The following is a 19,385-nucleotide window of genomic DNA, read 5'->3' on the forward strand; positions in this document are numbered from 1 at the left end:
AACTCATAAACTACTACTCATAAACACTACCAGGGTATTTGATGGGACTTTGGAAAGGGGAGGTAACGACATAAGGGAGTGCTCCAGCTACCTTCAGATCTGTCTCTTCAAAGGTTCTCGTGTGCTGCGTGTGTGCAAATGCAAGAGAAAGCTAGAGCTTGCACATGTGCATTTTAGTGCTTAACAAAAAGTGGCTGCTTCAGCTGGGATCTCAAAAGGAAATTCTGCCAAATTCCAGAGGGGGTAGGATCTGGTCCTGGCTAGCCTCCAGAGGAGTAGAAACCATGCCATAAACTCTCCTTACAACTGTCAGGACTGATTTTCCTTACCTGTGCTTTTTTGGAAGGTTGTTTTCTGATGTTATTGCTTAGCACTCACCCTCCAAAATTCAGAGGTATAACACTTTTCTGGGTGGAAGCCAGCTCTTGTCTTGCTTCTATTCCTAACAACACTCCTGCATTGTTAACATGCCCAAATTCTGGTGCAGTTAAACTTGTGGATTAGCTCGAGGATATCTTTTGTTTTTAGCTCCTTTGAAGGGGAAAATTAAATATAGAAGCAATTCTTTGGAAGCATTTCTGCTTTGAGGAATCAGCTGACTGTTTACCGCAGGTAATCAACCAATGCTGCATTAAAAAATAGCAACACAAAGTGTGAATATTGAGCTACACATTCACCATTCAAAAGGAAGAGTTCGTTTGGAATCGTGCCATTCAATCTCTGCGAAGCTGGTGGTGCACTCCACCTGTTTTAGACTTCCACTCCCATCTGCCCCAAACATGCAGATGGCTAATGGTCAGGAAAGCATTGGGACAAACACTCTGGAGGAATGGCTTTTTTTCCAGGGAGGTGCAGCGACTCTGCAAAGTGATATGTGGTTGCAATTTGCATGCAGATTTATAATTTGCACCTGCACAACACACCTGCATCTTCTCCTTGTGTGAATGCTTTGTTGCATAACATCACATTTCATGACATTCAGGAGCCTACATAGGAGAGCAGGCAATCCTGGGAATTTGACAGCACTAATGCAGAAGCATTTATATTCGAGGAACCTTATGAAATCCAACAAAACTTTATTTGGGGCAAGGGATATAAACACCAATAATTTAGGAACTAGCAGGTGGGGGAGTGAGGCACCAACACAGCAAAGCCGTCTTCAGAATTGTTTTCTGGCATCTTCGCCTCTATCATAACAATGACTTGTAAGGAAAAGGTCTCCCTGTTGCAGAAGAAAGTGTTTTCATCTTGGAACACTGGCAAGCACTTTGTAGAGCGCAGCAATACAGTCTGCAGGGTATTGTCGTTGGCAGGGGGAGGAGAGATGAAACTCCCTGATCAGGGTTTAGGGTAGTAGAAAAGCCTGGACTGCTTTCTTGACTTTGCATTTTGTGATCAACCACTTTTTTGTATAATATAACTGTTGCATTGTTTGGCTTATGAGCTGCATAAATGTCCTTTGGGACATTTAAGTTTTGTGATAGACTTGCATGCTAAAAAAAATGCCAGAGACAAGGTTTACCATTTCTGGTGATGGAGAGAAGGTGGGGGCCGTACCGTAGGGATAATGCTAGCTGCTGGGGGAAGTGGTGGCTTCAAAGGGGGGATGACTGGGTGGGGGGCACTGCAAAGAGGAAATGCCCTGCAAGGTAAAGGGGCAAGATCAGGCCCCCACCCCCATTTCAAAGGTATTTGCTAATGCGCAGGCATGGAGGCATGAGCCTGAAAAGCATAGCGTTCCCACATCGCTCCGAGCGCCAGAGGGTTGCTGGTTGCTCTACTCCGCAGTGGCAGCCTCGACAGAAGAGCAGCGACTCTGAAGAGGCACGCAGGATCAGCCGGCGGTTGCTTCCCCACCGCCCTTCTCCCTCCCTGAGCAGCTTTTCTCTCTCTGCCTTTCCCAGGGAACTGGAGGGCAAAGGCCGTGCTGCTTCCCCTTCCCCATTCCTTGAAAAAACAAACTTTTGAACATCTTTTCAAGCCTTCCCAATTGTCCCCTTTGTCCTTTTCATTTTTCTGCATAGCAGCATACTGATATGCGGGTCTACTCAGAAGGAAATCACATTGTCTTCAGTGGAGCTTCTTCCTGGGAAAGCTGGCACAGAAAAGCAGGGTTTGCTTCGGCGTTTGGGAATTGCTTTTGGGCGGAGGGGAACAGGGGGCGCTGGTCCTGCTAGTGGCACCCGGTGGGGAGACAGTGGCAGGCAATGCTACATCCTCCCCCATTTCTCCCTACCCGCTGCTTCTCCCCTATGATTTTTTTTTGGGCAGGGGCCTGAATAGCGGTGCTGGATTATGCATATGGCATGCAAATCCATCCCTTGCACTGAAGCATGTTTGATCGGTTCCTCTTGGAAGTATCCGCATCAGCCTTCCCTAACCTTGAAATTTTGGATTACATTGCCCAGGATTCCTGTCCATTAGCTATGCGGCTTTGGACTGGGATGCCCAAAGCATGGGAGCTGAGGTTCAAAACCTCTGGAGGGCAGCAGGTTGGGGGAGGCATCGAGGACTTCTCTCTGAGTAACTCTCTGGCCTGGTGTTCCAGAGCTTAGGATAATGAATACAGTCATCCTGTTAACAATAAGTTGGCTTCACATGAATAAAGAGGAATAGTCATTGCTCCTGTTTTGAGCATAACACTTTGGATTTATGCCTCTAACTTCTATTAATCTCTGCAGAGTTTGTGTCACTTTACACTGTATTCCAGGAATACTTCTTATAGACAGCTTGTAACTTCATGTTGGCCTCATGTCTTTAAATATGTAGAACTACAAAAATTAAGACTCTTTGGCTCCTGCTTCGATAATGCAAGTTTATGAGTCACTTGTACAAGGATAGATGGTGCCACCAACACATTTAATGTTAAGAAAAGAAACCATGTGGGTGACACTTGAAGATGGGGGAATTGGTAGTTTGGGTCATCAGCTGGGACTGCTAGCTATAAGCCTTGGGAAGAAGAAGGGAAGCAAGACACTTAGGTGCTCATGGGGAGGAAATGCCAATCTGGGCTCGGATTGCTTCAAAAATAAGTCAAAGGCATTATATTGTTCAGGAGAAATCGACTGGCATATCTTGGGCAACATCTTTACAACAAAAGGTTATACCACCCTACAGTCTCTTTCTTGATTGGTCTCTGCCCACTCAAACCCTATTAGCATTTATGGGCATGTTTTGTTTTTTGCTTGAATATGCATCAATGTACTCTGGCTTGTGTTGATCAGCATTTGCTATTTGAATGCCTTTTTCCTGATTCTGGGGGGATCCTTTTACAATCCTTTAGGTTTTAGCCACCCCAAATAATTCGTTTTCATCAGCAAATCTGACCATCACACCTAACTCCGGATCAGTTATAAGGGACACCTTTTAAAAAGCCAGTTCTAGTTCAGATCTTTGTGGGATCACTTTTCTCTCTCTCCACTTTCTGTTCTTTAACTAGTTACCAAGCCAGCAGAGGACTTCTCCTGTTATCCCCCTGAGTTCCAAGTTTGCTCGGGAGGAATAATGAGTGAGAGACTTTGTCAAGCCCGGGTAAATTATAAAGACAGAGTTTGCTGCCCAGGGACAGTATTCAAGCACCATATTCAATTTCTTGTTTGCAAAGTGTGGAGGCTCCACATTTCCAAAAAACACTCCACACAGGGAAGGAGTGCAGGTCTTGAGAGCTATCTTTAATTAGCAGCCATAATCTACATGCAGATAAACTTCTGCTTGACTTAATGATACCCCAAGGAGAGAAGATAGGGGCCTCTTGAGAAGAGGAATACATGACCAACCTTTAAGCTGCAACAAGTGAAGCATTCCCATGGACGGGAGGGAAGGGAGAAAAGGGGGAAAGGCAAGGCAAGACAAGGCAAGGCTTGGATCAAGGCCACCAGAGTGCTCCCAGATGATGCCCCAGATTGTCGCTATGACAACTTTCATCATCTGCCTCATGCTTGTGATGGAATAATGGGCCTAAACACCATGCAGATGATCCTGCGTAGCTGCAGGCTTAAGTGCTGCTACTGGAGGGTTCAGAAAGACACCTCACAGCTGCAGACTTCATGGCACAGTGGATCTCGGCTGGCTCACACACATCGCCCAGACTGGGGAGCAATGTGGCTCAGTCCATTGCTGAACGATGGCGTGGGAGCACAGCAGAAGCCCACTGGGCTTAAATGGATTTCTAAGCCGCACAGATTCTTGGCTAAAATGAATGAGGCATGTCTTGGCCGGGAGAGATGCAAAGATGCCAGCTCCGGGACTCAGTTGATGCCCCAGCCCATCTGCAGGCCTTTGCCGTGAGCAAGGATCACCTGGGTGTTCAGCAGAGGCCATACTTTCTTAAGGAAAACTCTCAATCACCGTGTGCAACTGGGGAAGAAGGTTGGCACAAAAGGCTGTTCTTCGTATCAGGTATGGCAATGTGGGCATGGTGGTACCTTTATGAGTGGAGTCTTGTCACCAGGCAGAATGGGATGTTCAGCATATTGGCAAAGGAACATGTGGGGAAATGAGCACTTGGCCCCGTTCAGCAACCCAGGAAGGGGGAATCGGGTGAGAGCAAGGGCAGGTCTTCCATCTTCTCCTCCTAGGCAAAAACAATGTGTGCCTGCTGTGCATGGAAGCTGCGTGCATGGCATTCATGGAAGATGCTTAAATGTTACAGGTAAGTTGTTATGTGATGGGGGAGCTAGGCCATTTTGTCAGGCACACTCGAGTTTTTAAAGAGATGGGCATATTATCCTCAGGCTGTTGTCCACATGTTACATCTGCCCCTTCTAAGTTTTGCAGTATGCAGACAGACCAAAGCTTGTGAACTTGGGGCTCCTCACATGGTCGGGTTTATATGGCAGTTACTGGGGGGCATGTCATGATCCGTGTCATGAAAACCTGGAGGTCACAAGCCACTGTACCAACGTACTGTGGAAACAGTTGTAAGTCGCATCTCGCGACACGCAGCAGTGTGGGGCAGCAGGGTTCAGAAGGCCGATTGCTACATCAGTGCCAGGATCAGCTTTGGTGGCTTCAGTTGTTATGAAGGGGCTACTCATTGTTTAAATCACTGAAGGCGCTGCTAACTAGTTCTGTGTCTTTAGCAGCCCTTTTGCCTGCAGGTGGAAGAATCCATTGTTGGGATGGTGAGCATTTTGGAGAAATTTCTCAGGGTGCAGGGCTTCATTGCTCATCTTATTCTGGCTGAAGGGTGATCCTTGCCCTCTTTTAGCAATTTCCCCGTTCTGTCATTTTTCTGAAAGCTGAGAGAAGCATTTTTGGTTTTGCCTTGTAATTATGAAAATTCCTTTTAGCAACCGAACAATAGCAACAACTCCTGCTTTGGGTTTCAGGCACGCTGCTCTCAGCAGTCCTGGAAAGTTGCAAGCAAATGGAAAGGCTGCAGGGACAGAACTGGGGGAAATACACTGCGCACTAAAGCCCTGCACCTTGAGAACTCTCTCCAAAATTGTCACCCTGTTCCAGAATCTTTGGGTGAAATTTCTTTTTTCTTCCCCCACCAATGAATGGGTGAAAAGAAATAGAAAACATGGCACAGTGCTGCTAGAAACAATCCTTTAGACGATATCAGCTTTAAAGAAAAGCACAAAAAAGTCTGATTTGAGCTTTAATACGAACTGACTGGATTTGTAATTCTCAAACTAACATGTGAACTAGAATGAAGTTATTTTTCAGTTTTCTCACTTTCCTGCATTTTGCAATGCACTTGTCTGATCTAAATATTCATATAAATAAATTCAAATATTAAGGGAAATTGCTTGCAAAAATGCAAACAGTAGTAGGAGAATCTTTACAAAATAATAATAATAATAATAATAATAATAATAATAATAAATTCACATTTCTATGCCACCCCATAGCCAAAGCTCCCTGGGCAGTTCACAACATTAAGTCACCCATCCAGATTTCAACCAGGCCTGACCATTCTTAGCTTCCAAGATGAGGCAGGATCAGGCACTTCAGGCTATACAGAAGTTGTTTGTGAATTTTTGTGTGGACTTTAAAAAAAATGCAACTACAAATTGCTGGGGAGTACTGAAAGTGAACCAGACAGGGTTATCCGTCCTTACCTATTATGCCAGCTCTGGCGTGGTTCTTTCGAGCAGGCAGTCCCAAGTGTGACTAAGGGCATCTGTGGGTGGGGAAAACTCACAGGTGGAATAACTCTTGCTTCCATCAATCAGTGTTGACTAGCTAGCACGAACCGAGGCGTTGACTGGGTACAATGTCCCTTCCTATGTTCCCATACCCAGTCAAAATAATCCGTCCCCCTTTATTATTATTATTATTATTATTATTATTATTATTATTATTATTACATTTCTATGCCGCCCCTTGCCGAAACCTCGGGGCGGCTTACAACACGATAAAATACATTGAAATACAATAGCACATAATAAATTACCATTAAATACAAAAATACAAAAAATAAATTGATTTACAAATATAAGATTAAAATTATCAGTATAAATTAAGTAAATAAAAATATAGGAGGAGAAAGAGAAGGAAGAAGAAGTTGCCCTGGCCAGATCATATGTTTTAACAATTAAAATGATGTTTAAATAAAACCTGGCACTGGCAGAGATGATGAGGAGGTGCTGGATATCATTAAAAGAGGATTATGGTCATCTCAACAAATCACAATTCCCAGGATTCTTCGGGGAAAGACATGACAGCTAAAGTTGAATAATACCCACTCTAAGCTTGTAGTTAGGGTAAAATCTCTCTCTTTCTTTCTCCCTCTTGTTGGAGGATTTATTGAATAAACTGGGTAATTTAATGACTGTGTGCAGCTAGGCATTGCCTGTTTAACGACAGTAAATTAGATTATAAAAAGCAAAAAAGAAGAATCAATTTTGGACCATATTTTAATGATCGACTGCACTTTTCCTTTTCTGTATCAGGAACAGAAATGTGCTTGTGTATGTTTTGCTTGGGGTTCTGACTTGATTATCTCTTAAGCTGTAAAATACAGAAGTCCTTATTCATAAAAATAATGTAGAAAGAGAAAAAGATGGTAATGCTACCTCTGCAGAGTGTTTGGAAGCTGCAGCTAGTTCAGAGAGTTGCTGCAGGCTGCTGACTGGGGCTGGCTATGGGGCATGCACAACCCCTCTGTTGAAAGAGCTTCCCTGGCTCCCAGTCTGTTTCCAGGCACAGTTCAACGTGCTGGTGATGCTCTGTAAAGCCCCATTTGGCTGGTGTCCAGGCTATCCGAAAGATCCTCTTCTCCCATATGAGCCTGCCCAGGCTCTGAGATCTTCTGGGGATGCCCTTGTCTTGCTCCCACCAACCTCACAGGCAGACTTGGTGGGAACATGGGAGTAGTGGCTGCCCCATGGCTCTGGGATTCCCTTTCTGGGCAGGCCAAGTTGGTGCCTTCCTTGTTAGGTTTCCAAAAGCAGGCAAAAGCCTTTTTGTTCCAGCAGCCATTTGGGAACCACTTACAAATCTGTGCTAGATTGGTTTGATTATTTATATTTTCTGTAGTGTTTTCAATCTGGGTAGTGGCTTGATTTTAATTTTTAATTGACTTAACTTTTGAATACATTTCCATTGTATGAATTTTACTGTTTTAAGCCACCTTGAGTCCCAATCAGTGGGAATAAACATATTAGTAATGCTTAATGTTCCAAAGTAATGCTTTAGGTGAATGACTTGAGTCTGGCATAAGCTGCCGCTTCTGTGGACTTCCTTCTACCTCAATCTAGAATAATGCCACTTCTGATACAAAAACATTGTTCCAAATAAATGCCCCTTTTCTTCAGTGTTTCCCTTAGGGTTCAGCCTCTAAATCAGGGATGAGCAACTTGTGGCTTTCCGGTGGTTTTGGCCTACAACTCCCAAGAGGTGCTAATAATTCTAAAATGCTCTGATTTCAAACATTGAGGTAAATTTCTAATTCATAGCCCAAATTTCAATGTTGAATTCAACATTTCACATTCAAAACCTGAATGAATGCCAAAGATAAATATTTTGCCAAGATTTAAATATTTGTGAAGATTTGTTCCAGATCTAAGCATGAGTACACACAACTTGCAAACTTGAGACAACTTCGCTTCAAACAGGAAACCTTATTTACAAAAGATAGAGGCTTGCCCTATGACAGAGTCCATAGTTTTAAGGTCTTCCCCAAAGATATCTAGGTGTTTAGGAATGGGACCGTATGTTGGGTGCAACATTTGCCCTGGAAGCAAAATCTATTTATAGCACACTGGGTGCTCCATTGGCCTCCACAAATCACTGAACACATCTTAATTTGTTGTTGTTGTGTGTCATCAAGTTGTTCCAGACTAATGTCCTGCCCTTGACAGCCCTGCTCAGCTCTGGTAAATTCAAGGCCGTGGTTTCCTTTGATGGAGGCAAGGGCTTTGGGGTTTCCAAGTTGGATTCAGGTTTAGTCATGTTTAGTGTGGGCCCCTTGAACTGAGTATAGTCACTCATAACTGACAGAAGGCCAGCTGAGTTCAGTGGGTCTACTCCAAGTCTGGATCAAACTGTCTTACTGCAAGGGGCCAATTTGGATACATAGTGTGTTAATAAACATGGGTATACACACACACACACACACACACACACACACACACACAGTTCAGTGACTGGGAGACAGTTTTATATCTTGATGAGATACAACTATGGACCAGTGGCAAGAATCTCTAGAAAGGATGTAGTTTCTAAGACCTCACCCCACAATCTTTCAGAAGAGGCAAATGGGTTCCCAGGCACGTGGAAGACTACTGTGGAAAACAGGATATGAGTGTGAATTTGTGCAACCTCCTCCATTAAAAAGAGGTCCACGAGTCAGCAAGATCTGTGCAACTTGGGGGAAAAGGCTGTGGAATGCACTTGCCATCAGAACTTATCTGAATCCATTGTGGCTTTCTCCGACTTCCCTACAGGATGTTGAGTTAGACAGACCGTTGGCCTGATCCCGCAGGAGTCTTCTGCATGATTGATACAGTAATGCGTCCTCGTATTGCTTTTTGCTTGTCTGTCTGCCACTCAGGAAAAAGCTGAACAGTAGGCCTTCCCTGGGAGGTCCGTATGAAGCTGTTTGCTAACTTTAGGGGTAGGCAATGTCTGGAGATTGGACCTGTGTTCCCCCCGAACCTCAGTGGGGCCACATCCCTGCTGTCTCCCCAGCACTGCCACATCATCTAATTTGCCACCAAAATTTGGCAGTGTGGCAGTGGCAGCAAAGCAGTGCTGCTGTTTCCGAGTAAAGTGCGTGAGGAACATAAGCTTTGTTTCAAGGTAAGCTGGGGCTCCTGGGAGGCTTGTCTGGATGCAAAATTGTCACAGTTCTTCTTTCCTGCTGCCACCACACTGCAGTGACCAATTAAGTGGTGGGGGCTGCAGAAATGCCAGGTGGGCTTCTATGGCCCAAACATTTTCCACCCTTTAGTCCCTTCTTTAAACTATTGACCTCCCCTTCAGCTGGGAAATAATGTGATGATCTGGACTCTTCCGTTCATGAGAAAAACCTTTTTAAAAGGCAAGATTCCTGTTATTGCCAGTCATCAGGGCAGTGTAACAGCTTGTAAATAGCCCTGGTGGCTCCAAGCCTGTTATGATTGGATGTCACAACCCTCCAGGGGATGACTGGTCCTGATCTGGGCAGAAGGAGGCTGGGAAATGAAGCCTGGTGGCAAAATCAGAACACAACAACAACACACCCTTGTCTTATTTCTCAGCAATGAGCTCAGCAAGTGAGCATAGAACATGGACTGCGTCACACGCTGACCTCCCGGCTCTTCCCCCTCCCCAGTTCCCTGAGGGTGCGGGCCCACTTCTTTCACCACCTTCCCTGGTGGGTTTGAATCACCACTCCAGAGCACTTCCAGTAAAAGTGCCCTGACTGATGCTGCTGCTATTGCTTCGGACCATTTCAGCATCAAATAAAATCAACCCAAACATCCCCCTCACCGCAAATGTCCAGCTGTTGTAATAGCAACCTTTAACAGGACTGCCCGGGCCTGCTAAATGAGAGACTCCACCCCCCTGCCCTGCCAGCAAACCGGCCTATCGCCACCAGATGTTGCCGGGTTCGGCGTACCAGGAATTTGTGATGAAGCTGAAGGAGGAGAGAAGGGTTGGGAGATGAACTTGCTTACAGATGTCAGAGGGGTTGTTGACCAACTAGACATTTGCAGCTTGGCTCCGTTATACTGCATTCCCCCTACTCTTCTCTCTCAGATTGGGAAATATTGACTGAGAACTACTCAGAGTGACAGTAGCAAAAGAAAAAAAAGTCAGGTAGTGATGAGACAATTTATTCCTGCCATGAGTTAAAATTGAAAACCCAATTTTAAAGGTCAGTGACTGACATTTGGTTCCTTATTGGCTGGGCAAATTTCAACCTAGGGACTTCCCAGCATGCAGTAGGACTGTGCAAAACTCCCCTGAGAAATATCATTCATTTTTAATATATATTTAATGTTTAACAGCTTTACAATAAAACAATCAGATAACAAACTGTCTGTCTGGGTTTATTTATTACATTTATACCCTGCATTTCTTTCTTCCAAGAAATGCACAGCAGCAGAGCCGTGGCTTCTTTAGATGGTTTCCCATCCAGGCACTGACTGGACCAAAACCACTGAGTTTCCCTGAGGCTGCTCCAGATATCACACGGTGAATGGACAGATCTGTCTGTTTCACATGCTCCTGCTTTGAGATTAGTTAAGCATCAAGTTCATTCTGTATTGTAGAAATTTGTGAATTCTGGGAAATTGATCAAAATTGAACAGAAACAAAATTCTCACACTTCTGGCCAGATTCAAAAGATGTACCTAATTTTGGCATGGAAAGGAACATGAGAAACCTGCTTGCAATATGGTTGATAAAGATGAAGAGACTGTCAGAAAAAAGAGGCAACCTCGTTACGTATTGCAAACATGGTTGAATGCACAGGAGTTCTAATTCAGCCTTTTACAAGTGAGAGTTTCAAAGCTAATGCACCAATCTGTCATTTTTGTTTTCTCTCACATTTGATTTGCATCTCAAGTTCTTTCCATCTTGAATATGGAATTTGTGAATTTAGCTATCACATTTCTATATGGTCCAATAGCCAATGCTCTGCTTTGGTAAATTCTGATAAAAATGAACTTTTAAAAAATGTTAGCACATCCCTACCATATACCACCCTTTGAACTGTGTTGCTGGAGGAGACTCCTGGGAGTCCCTTGGAAAGCAAAGAGATCAACGAGTCAATCTTAAAGGAAATCAACCCTGATTGTTCTTTAGAAGGCCAGATACTGAAGATGAAACTCAAATACTTGTGCCACCTAATGAGAAGGAACAACTCACTGGAGAAGACCCTGATGCTGGGAACAATTGATGGCACAAGGAGAAGGGGATGGCAGAGGATGAGGTGGATAGATGGAGTCACTGGGGCAGTGGGTGTGGGCTTGGGTGGACTCCGGGGGATGGTGGAGGACAGGAGAGCCTGGGGGAATGTTGTCCGTGGGGTCGTGATGGGTCAGGCGTGACTCAGCAACTAAACAAACCATAGTCCACAAGACTATTTATAGAGGGATGTTTCCCTCTTGTTATCCAAGGGGCCCAGCACGGCGCTTCTTATATGCTATGCCACCATGCCCAAAGCGCATGTCTCCATTTGCTTGCTGTAAGGGAGCCTGGCCACATGGTGACATACAAGAGGAAATCCATTATGTGCTCAAGGAATGATTCCAGCATCTTGGAAGTACTTGGAATAAGGCCACTCCTCAGCTGAGCCAAAAGGTAATGAATGCCCTTAGTGCTTGGTATCTCTAACATTTACTTGGATGAATGACATCCCTCAGAGCAAAACATCTTCAGCATCCTTGGAATTTCTTAGATTGGGGTAGGGAACTTCCTGAAGATGCTGAACTACAACTTCCATCAACCCCAACCCCTAGCATGTCCAATGATCAGGGGTGACTGAGTTGTGGCACAGCACCATCTGGAGGGCTACACCTTCCTGGCCATGCCTTTCCTTTATTTGCCCAAGCAAAGGCAGCTCAAATTTCAGCCCGCGTCCTGGGTTAAGTGCTGGCAACAGAAACAAATACACAGGAGCATCCCTGTAGTGGCTAGAAGTCTCTTTCCCATGGCACTCACCTGTTGGTGGGAATGGACCACCATGAGCAGTAAAAGCTGCAGTGATGCAGGATTTTCTCTCCTGCAAATCAGCAGCACTTTCTGATCAATTCCCCATCATTCCTATCACTGTTACATTTGTACAGGGCCCTTGCACAGTCCACAAAAGGGATAATTATAGTGATGCTGTGAATATCTGCCGCTTTCCATTCTCATTGCAAAAATGGCACATCACCACCATCAGCCATCATGATCATCTAAACTCAGCACCACATTCCTGGACCTGATCATTCCTGGAAACAAAATGATGCATGTTGTTTTGCAACTAAACCAAAGTGCACCAAGCTAGTTCTGCATGATGATGCTTGGAGAGATAGCTGTGCTTCTGAATGGGGAAAATGGTGCAGATTTAAGCCAATTGATGATCTTGTTTGTTTGTTTGTTTAAAGGCTTGCAATCAGTGATGAGTGAAAATAAAACTGACAGATTTGTCCACTCAAGCCCAAAGCTTGGATTAATTGGCTCCTAAGGGTCTGAGTTGGGATGCTTGTATATTGAATGATGTTTATGCTCATGTTTAATTAGGGTCTTGTTTTCTCATCTGTAAAAGCTATATGGCAACATGATCCTTTTCATGCTAGGAATAAACTGTACCTATTGAATTTGGCTGGTGCAAATTAATGAGAATTTCCATGACATCTAGTTTTGATAAAAACTTCCCAAAATTCATATTTTTCTTCTGCTAGGACAAGGTTATTTGTGAAGCACCTGGGTGATAATTGAGTATTCAGGACCAAGCTCCCATGAAATACTTTATATTGTAAGAGGAGAAATATTTTGCTGATAGAACAGGCAGTAAGGGGCTATAATGTGAAGTCTGACTGCATCATATCAATCAGAATTCTTGGAAAACATATCAGCATAAGCACTGTTCAGTTCTATACTCCAACAACAGGTGCTGAAGAGAAAGAAGTCAAAAATGTCTATGCAAGCATCTCAGAGGAAATTGACCACATGCCTAAATAAGACATACCAATGTTGCAAAAGTAAGGAACAAGGCAGAATCTGAAGTGGGAGAGTGTGTATCCTGGAGGACAGAAACAAAGCAAGAGATTACGTAACTCAGGGCATCCTGCAAAGCCAGGCACCTGCTCGTTGCAAATGCAAACCTGAGGCAACTGATCAGAGGACTGTACATCACCTGATGGCCAATGTGGAGATCAAACAGGCTACACAGCTGGGCGCTTGCCGTGAAGAAGCTGCATTCTCCCTGGCCAAACAAGGCCAGGAGCAGTGGGGCAGTGGCCGGGGAAGTGTTTGGGGGTAGGAATCCATTGGATTCCCTGGGCTTGGTTCCCCAGACTCTGGCCCACTTTGCAGTGACCCTGAGCCTGGGCTCCTGGATATCGCGCCCGGTATTGACAGAGTGCTTGCCAGGGATGGAGGCCCACGTGTGCACAGAGTCCCTCTTCGTACCACCTGTAGCAGCTCGTTGGGCTACTGCACCTGCTCTGGAAGAAGGTTGGCTGTGCAGGGAGCCCCCTGCAATCGCTGCACACGCAGCATCCCTTCCAGGAGTGTCCACAGACTGCCTCCTCAGTTAGCTTGCTTTGCAAGACTGGGCCGAGCGTGATGGAAGTCCATGAATAGTAGAGGGGCAGATTCTTCGTTAGTGTGTCACCTAAAGAAATTAAGGTTCAGCACCACGGATAGTTCCTTAAAAGCTCAGACTGCAACTCAGCACAGAACACACTGCTCCAGCCCCCAGTGGCTGGATGAACTTAAGGGCTGGTTCACAGTCAGGGAGGTCCACTCATGTATACATATGAGGGTTCACACCTGCCTGTTCATTACTCGGTGACTCATGACTGGGTTCATACAACAGAATAACCACACTCAAGGGTTGAGTGTGGTTGCCATTGAATCATGGAGTGCTGTTGACCTGTGGGTTATCATGTCCGGACCTAGTTGTATGAATAAAACCATGGCTTGTTAACCACAAAGGTCATGAAGAGAACCCATAATTTGTTGTTGGGTTATTTTTATTTATTTATTTAGAAAATTTCTAGGCCGCCCCATTCGCCGAAGCCTCGGGGCGGCTTACAAATAAATAAATTAAAATACATAAATAATATAAAATACACATAACTGTATAAAATAGGGTTATGCACTGTGGGTTGATCCCCGTGGTTATCCCAGCTGGCTTCACACAATGCAGTGATGCACAGTTTAAGTACAATCCACACTGAACCCAGATGTAACTCTTGAATGTGGGTTATGGTGTTGTCTGAACCCTGCCACTGGCTTGCATGGCTTGGAATGTGTAAACAGCCTGTGTTGAAAAGCACTAGGCTTGATCCAGATTCAAGGTAGATCCCCTGCACTGCCAGAAGTGGACTGCCCTGCCCTGCCCATGGCAGCCTCTTCAGCCTCCTGACAGTGCTGCATCAGGACTTGGGAGACCTTGCTGCATGAGGTGGTAGTGAGATCTCAGAATTCAGGCAAAGGAGAAAGTGACAACATTCTTGTGCCTGTTGTGTGTCCATGTGCATGCACAAAAAGGAATCCACATAACTGCTGATGATCTCTCCCAGAGAAGGCAGGTCCTGGGTCCAGCCCTTCATACATGAGGCAAGAGGGGCACCTGCACCAGAGTGAATTCCCATGTGCAAGTTGCTGCAGTCATCAAAAAGTAGGGGTGTAGGCCCCAAGAACAGCAGTGCCCCCCTGCTGCCCTTCCCTTTCAGCTTTGCTAACAGTTGTGGCAGCAGATCAGGCCCATGGTGTGTCTGCGGGTCTCATCAACTGACCCGGCAATGGCTCAGCAGCCTGCGCGGGAGGAGGAGAAGGGCAAAGGTGTGCCGGTTATGGGCAGGAGGCAATGTCAGGGGCCCATCTCCCTCCCTCCCTCCCTCCCTCCCTCGGAGGCCACTGCTGCAGTAAGCAGGTGGCATTAGCAGTGGCCAAGCCAGCTCTATTACAACACATTGAAAAGGTCATCATAATTAAGCATAATTTTTATTTATAAAGCACCAGCCAACTCCCATCTCCCTTGGCCAAATCACTGGAGGCTCAGTACAGGCAGTTTAAAGGGACCATTAAAAAGAAGTCATGATAGTATAGTTCACACCGTCACCTTTCCTAGCATATATTCTACACTATTAATTAATGGATACTATCAGGAGGGCTATTAGCAAATGACTGTCACCTTCTGATTGATGTGGGCAAGGGCGGCAGCAGCAACACAGCGAAGGCAGACAAGATCTGACAGCAAAAGGGGACCTCTCCGTGGGCCGACCGGCTTCGTTCATTATTGGCTGCGAGGTTGTCTTTTTGTGCAGGTGCACATGCACACCGGCCTGTCGTTACCTGCTCCCACAAGTTCCACTGGGGTGGTGTGAATTTTATCCGACTGACTTGGGCAGGCCATTCTGCTCTGTCTCAGGGACGGGGAAGAAGCACAGGCCCTCCCCATGGGTCGGCTGGGTTCCTTCATCCCCAAGGGCATGGCTTTCTTTTGGGCATGCCTGTGCGCACATGCACGCACCCATGCACACTAACATGCTGTTACTTCCTTCTGTGTGTCATAGCTTATCAGATTGATTTTGCAAGACGTTGCAGTCTATCTCAGTGGTAGGGAAGCTGCGGTTCTGCAGAGGGTCTTGGACACTAACTCTCCCCCAGCCATGGTCAGCATGATAAAAGCCGTTTCCAACAACATCTGGAAGCTTGGTGGTTCCCATCCCTTCCTTGCTTGGTGATAGTATTAACAATTCCTGGAATGTACTTGAAAGGTACATGATGCAGCAGCCTTGTAGAATCTAAGCAGGATTGGGTGGATGATGAATCATATTTGAGCTGATTCCCGCCATCATGAGCTCTGAGATGTCATCCACACTGGAGGGATCCATCTAAACATTATTTTCATTCTTTTGAATTGAAGAACATAAGGAGAGCTACTGCTGGATCAGACCACAGGCCCGCCTAGTCCATCATTCTGTTTCAACAATGGTCATTCAGAAGTCCCCACAAAGCAGGACAAGACGGTCCATTGCACCCATGTTCCCCAGCAACTGGTGCACATAGGCATACTGCTTCCGATACTAGAGGTAGCCTATGGCCATCGGGACTAATGGCCAATGATAGCCTTGCCTCATCTCCTGCTGAAGTCATCCAAACTTGTGGCCACCGGTACATCTTGGGGGAATGAATTCCATAGTTTAACCAGCGCTGTGTGACAAAGTACTTTTATTTGTCCTGAATCTCTAATGATTTTGCTTCATGGGTTCTGCTATTATGAGAGAGGGAGAGAGGAAGAGAGAGATCTCCTTTTTCATGATCTCCGCACCAAGCACACTTTCATACATCTTTATCATGTCTCTTCTTTACTTGTCCTTTTTCAAAGCGAAGCAGTTCCAGATTCTGTAAACTTTCCTCGTGGGGGAATTGTTCCAGCCCCTTGATCATTTTGGGATGGGCTTTTCTGCTCTTTTTCCTTCTGCAGATATCATTTTTACGTGCAGTGACCAGAATGGTACATATTCTAAGTGTTGTCACACCATAGATTCGTATGAAGTCAATATGATCTTGGCAGTTTTATTTTCAGTTCTTTTTCTTCTCTCTTTCTTTTCCTATCATCCTTATTGCTTGCCCTTAAGGCCTCTGAGAGGCTTATCCCATTTTCTACCTCTGTTTCAAGCACCAAGTTTCCCTAATTTCCTAGCAGCCTTCACAGCTGCTCCTGTTCCTAAGCCCTGGATGAATTTTTCTCCAGTTTAATCCATCTTTTTCTTCCCTGATAGCAGCTGTGTTGAGCTAATTATAACTAATGTAAGTCCCATTGATTTCTATAGGTGCATTCTATCCTTAAGTATGGATCCAGCACATATATTTCTTGTATTTTAAAAAATGTGCTGCTTGATTAATCAGGGCAATTTTTGAGTTAATTAAATGTTTTTAAATTGATTGACCTGTCTAATATAATTGATTAAACACTGCAACCCTCATAATGGTTAATAATGTGTAGTGTTCATTATGTGATTGTAAAGAAATTTGTTCTATATCATGCACTTTTGACCATATATATGAACTGGAATTTGTTTATGCTTACAAATTTGCATTTCTCCACATTTTGCAATATAGTTTTCCCATTTAAAAATGCACTGAAATGTGCATTTTGGGGGTAAGTGTGCAGAAAAAAATGTGTTCATTAATGCAAATTTTCAGTAAAAATGCTTCATTAGGGGAAATTTTGGCAAAAATGCAAATAAATTGCATATATTAAGAGAAGCGTACAAAATGGATAGAATTTTTCTTTGCACTTTTCAAAAAGTTCTCAAATAGAGAAGGGAATTGGGATGAACTGAATTTAAGACTGAAAAAAATGAGAACTGAAAGAAACAGAAATTGAGAAATTCGTCCATCCATAAACCTACAGGAAATGATTTGATGTAAAGCATTCTGGGAGCACAGAGCTATTGCCATAATAGAGTATACCCACTGGTGTAAAGCCTGAAAACCATTTGGAAGAAGAAACAGATGTGGGAAATTTACTAAAAGCATTACACTCTTGTTTGAAACCATTAGTACTGCTCAGTGCAATACTCTGAATTTTCAGTGAGAGAAGAGACAAACCCGACCTTCTTTTTCTCAGATTGCAGAGGCAAACATGCCTAAGGATCTTTCTAAGCAAGCCAGACAAGAATGAATGACTGAGATCATGTCCAGCTTTCAATAATTTGCTGAATCAGGGGAAATAGTTTGAAGGTGGCACTGTACAATCTTCTGACGTTGAGCCTCTTCCCAACTGGCCTTGTGATTTGTTGAGCTTCCAACTTGGCTGTGGCACAGCCACCAACCGCGGGGGACCATCAGAACTTTACTTTCAACATGCAAAGTGTCCATCATCCATCCTTGCCTCAGCTCCAGTGCCAGGGCAAATGCACTGGTCCAGAATCCTGTCTTCCCAGGCATGACAGCAATCTTGTGTTCCCTAGACAAGCATCCTGGGGACCACAGGGTGGCTTGGAAACCCATGTCTGATGTTAGACATAGCACTGCAACCTTGGAAGAGCCCTTGGAGATTTCCCCGCATTCCCTCACAGCCAGTGCAGAGAGAATGATTCTGGTTCTCGCTTCGAAATTGGAAAACCAACCTAGGAAGTGGGGAAAAGGGGCTTTCTGGTAAGTGTGTGTGTGTGGGGGGTGACAACTGAGTGGTTAGGATATGATTCATCCTGAACCTCTTCCAGCCTCCTTCCCTCCTGCTCCAAAGTGTCCTTGCTAGAACCCCATCTATTAAAAAACTCAAAAATTGGAGGCCGGGAAGGCAAAGGTTGTGTCCACTGCTCTTCCTGCCCTGCCAGCTTCAGCCCAGAAGGACATAAGAATCTCAGTCACCTCTGAGCTCAGGGGTTTCTGAGTTGGAAGAGTGCAATCCATAGGACAGTGGCCTAATAATAGCGTGGGTGCAAAATGCCTACTTTGCCCATATATTTCACTTTACCTGCTAAGATTCTCTAGGGATAATCTTCTGAAGTTTGCTCCAGCAAGATCTGTGTTGATGGGTCAGAGGACTTTCTCAGTGGTTGCCCCTAAATTATGGAATGACCTGCGGGAGAGATGTGTCAGCTGCCCCAGACTGCTACCTTTAAGAGGGAGTTAAAGATGTATCTCTTCTGAGAGACCTTCCCAGATTAGCTTCCAGCTTGGTTTTTGAATTATTTTTCATTTTAATTTGATGCGTGTAAACTGCCCAGAGCCTATGGGAATAGGCAGTGTACAAAAATCAAAAGAAACAAAGATTTTTTTTTTAAAGAAATAGTTATTCACCAGGGCTTTGTCTAATCCCCTTTTAAAGCCATCTAAGCTAGGAAATATTACCACATCTAGGAAATATTACCACAGCAAATCCCACATATTAATGATACTCTTTGAAGGGAAGTGCTTCCTTTTGTTCATCTTGAGTGTCAAAAGTATGGATCCTAAAAAGTGACAGCAAGCCTCATCTTGGACCCCAGTTCAGCATTTTGGAAAATGGTCGCATTCTACCTGGATCAGCTTGGAAGCCATGTACATCGTCTTGGGTACTGAACTCATCAAAATTCAGAAATTCAAGACTTTGCAGTGCTTATTGAAGTAAAAGACTGAAACATATGGGGACTAAAGGAAAAAGAAAAAAAAATACTATGGCTATTTTATGTTCATCAGATGTGAATGACCATTTACAGATCTAAGAATCCTTAGGAGAGGATTCTGCTTGACAGATTACACAAAATTAAGCATAGTGGGTTTTGTACTCTGCC

Source organism: Varanus komodoensis, unplaced genomic scaffold (assembly GCF_004798865.1).
Source record: "Varanus komodoensis strain SLA01 unplaced genomic scaffold, ASM479886v1 scaffold41, whole genome shotgun sequence".
In the NCBI taxonomy this organism is placed as follows: domain Eukaryota; kingdom Metazoa; phylum Chordata; class Lepidosauria; order Squamata; family Varanidae; genus Varanus; species Varanus komodoensis.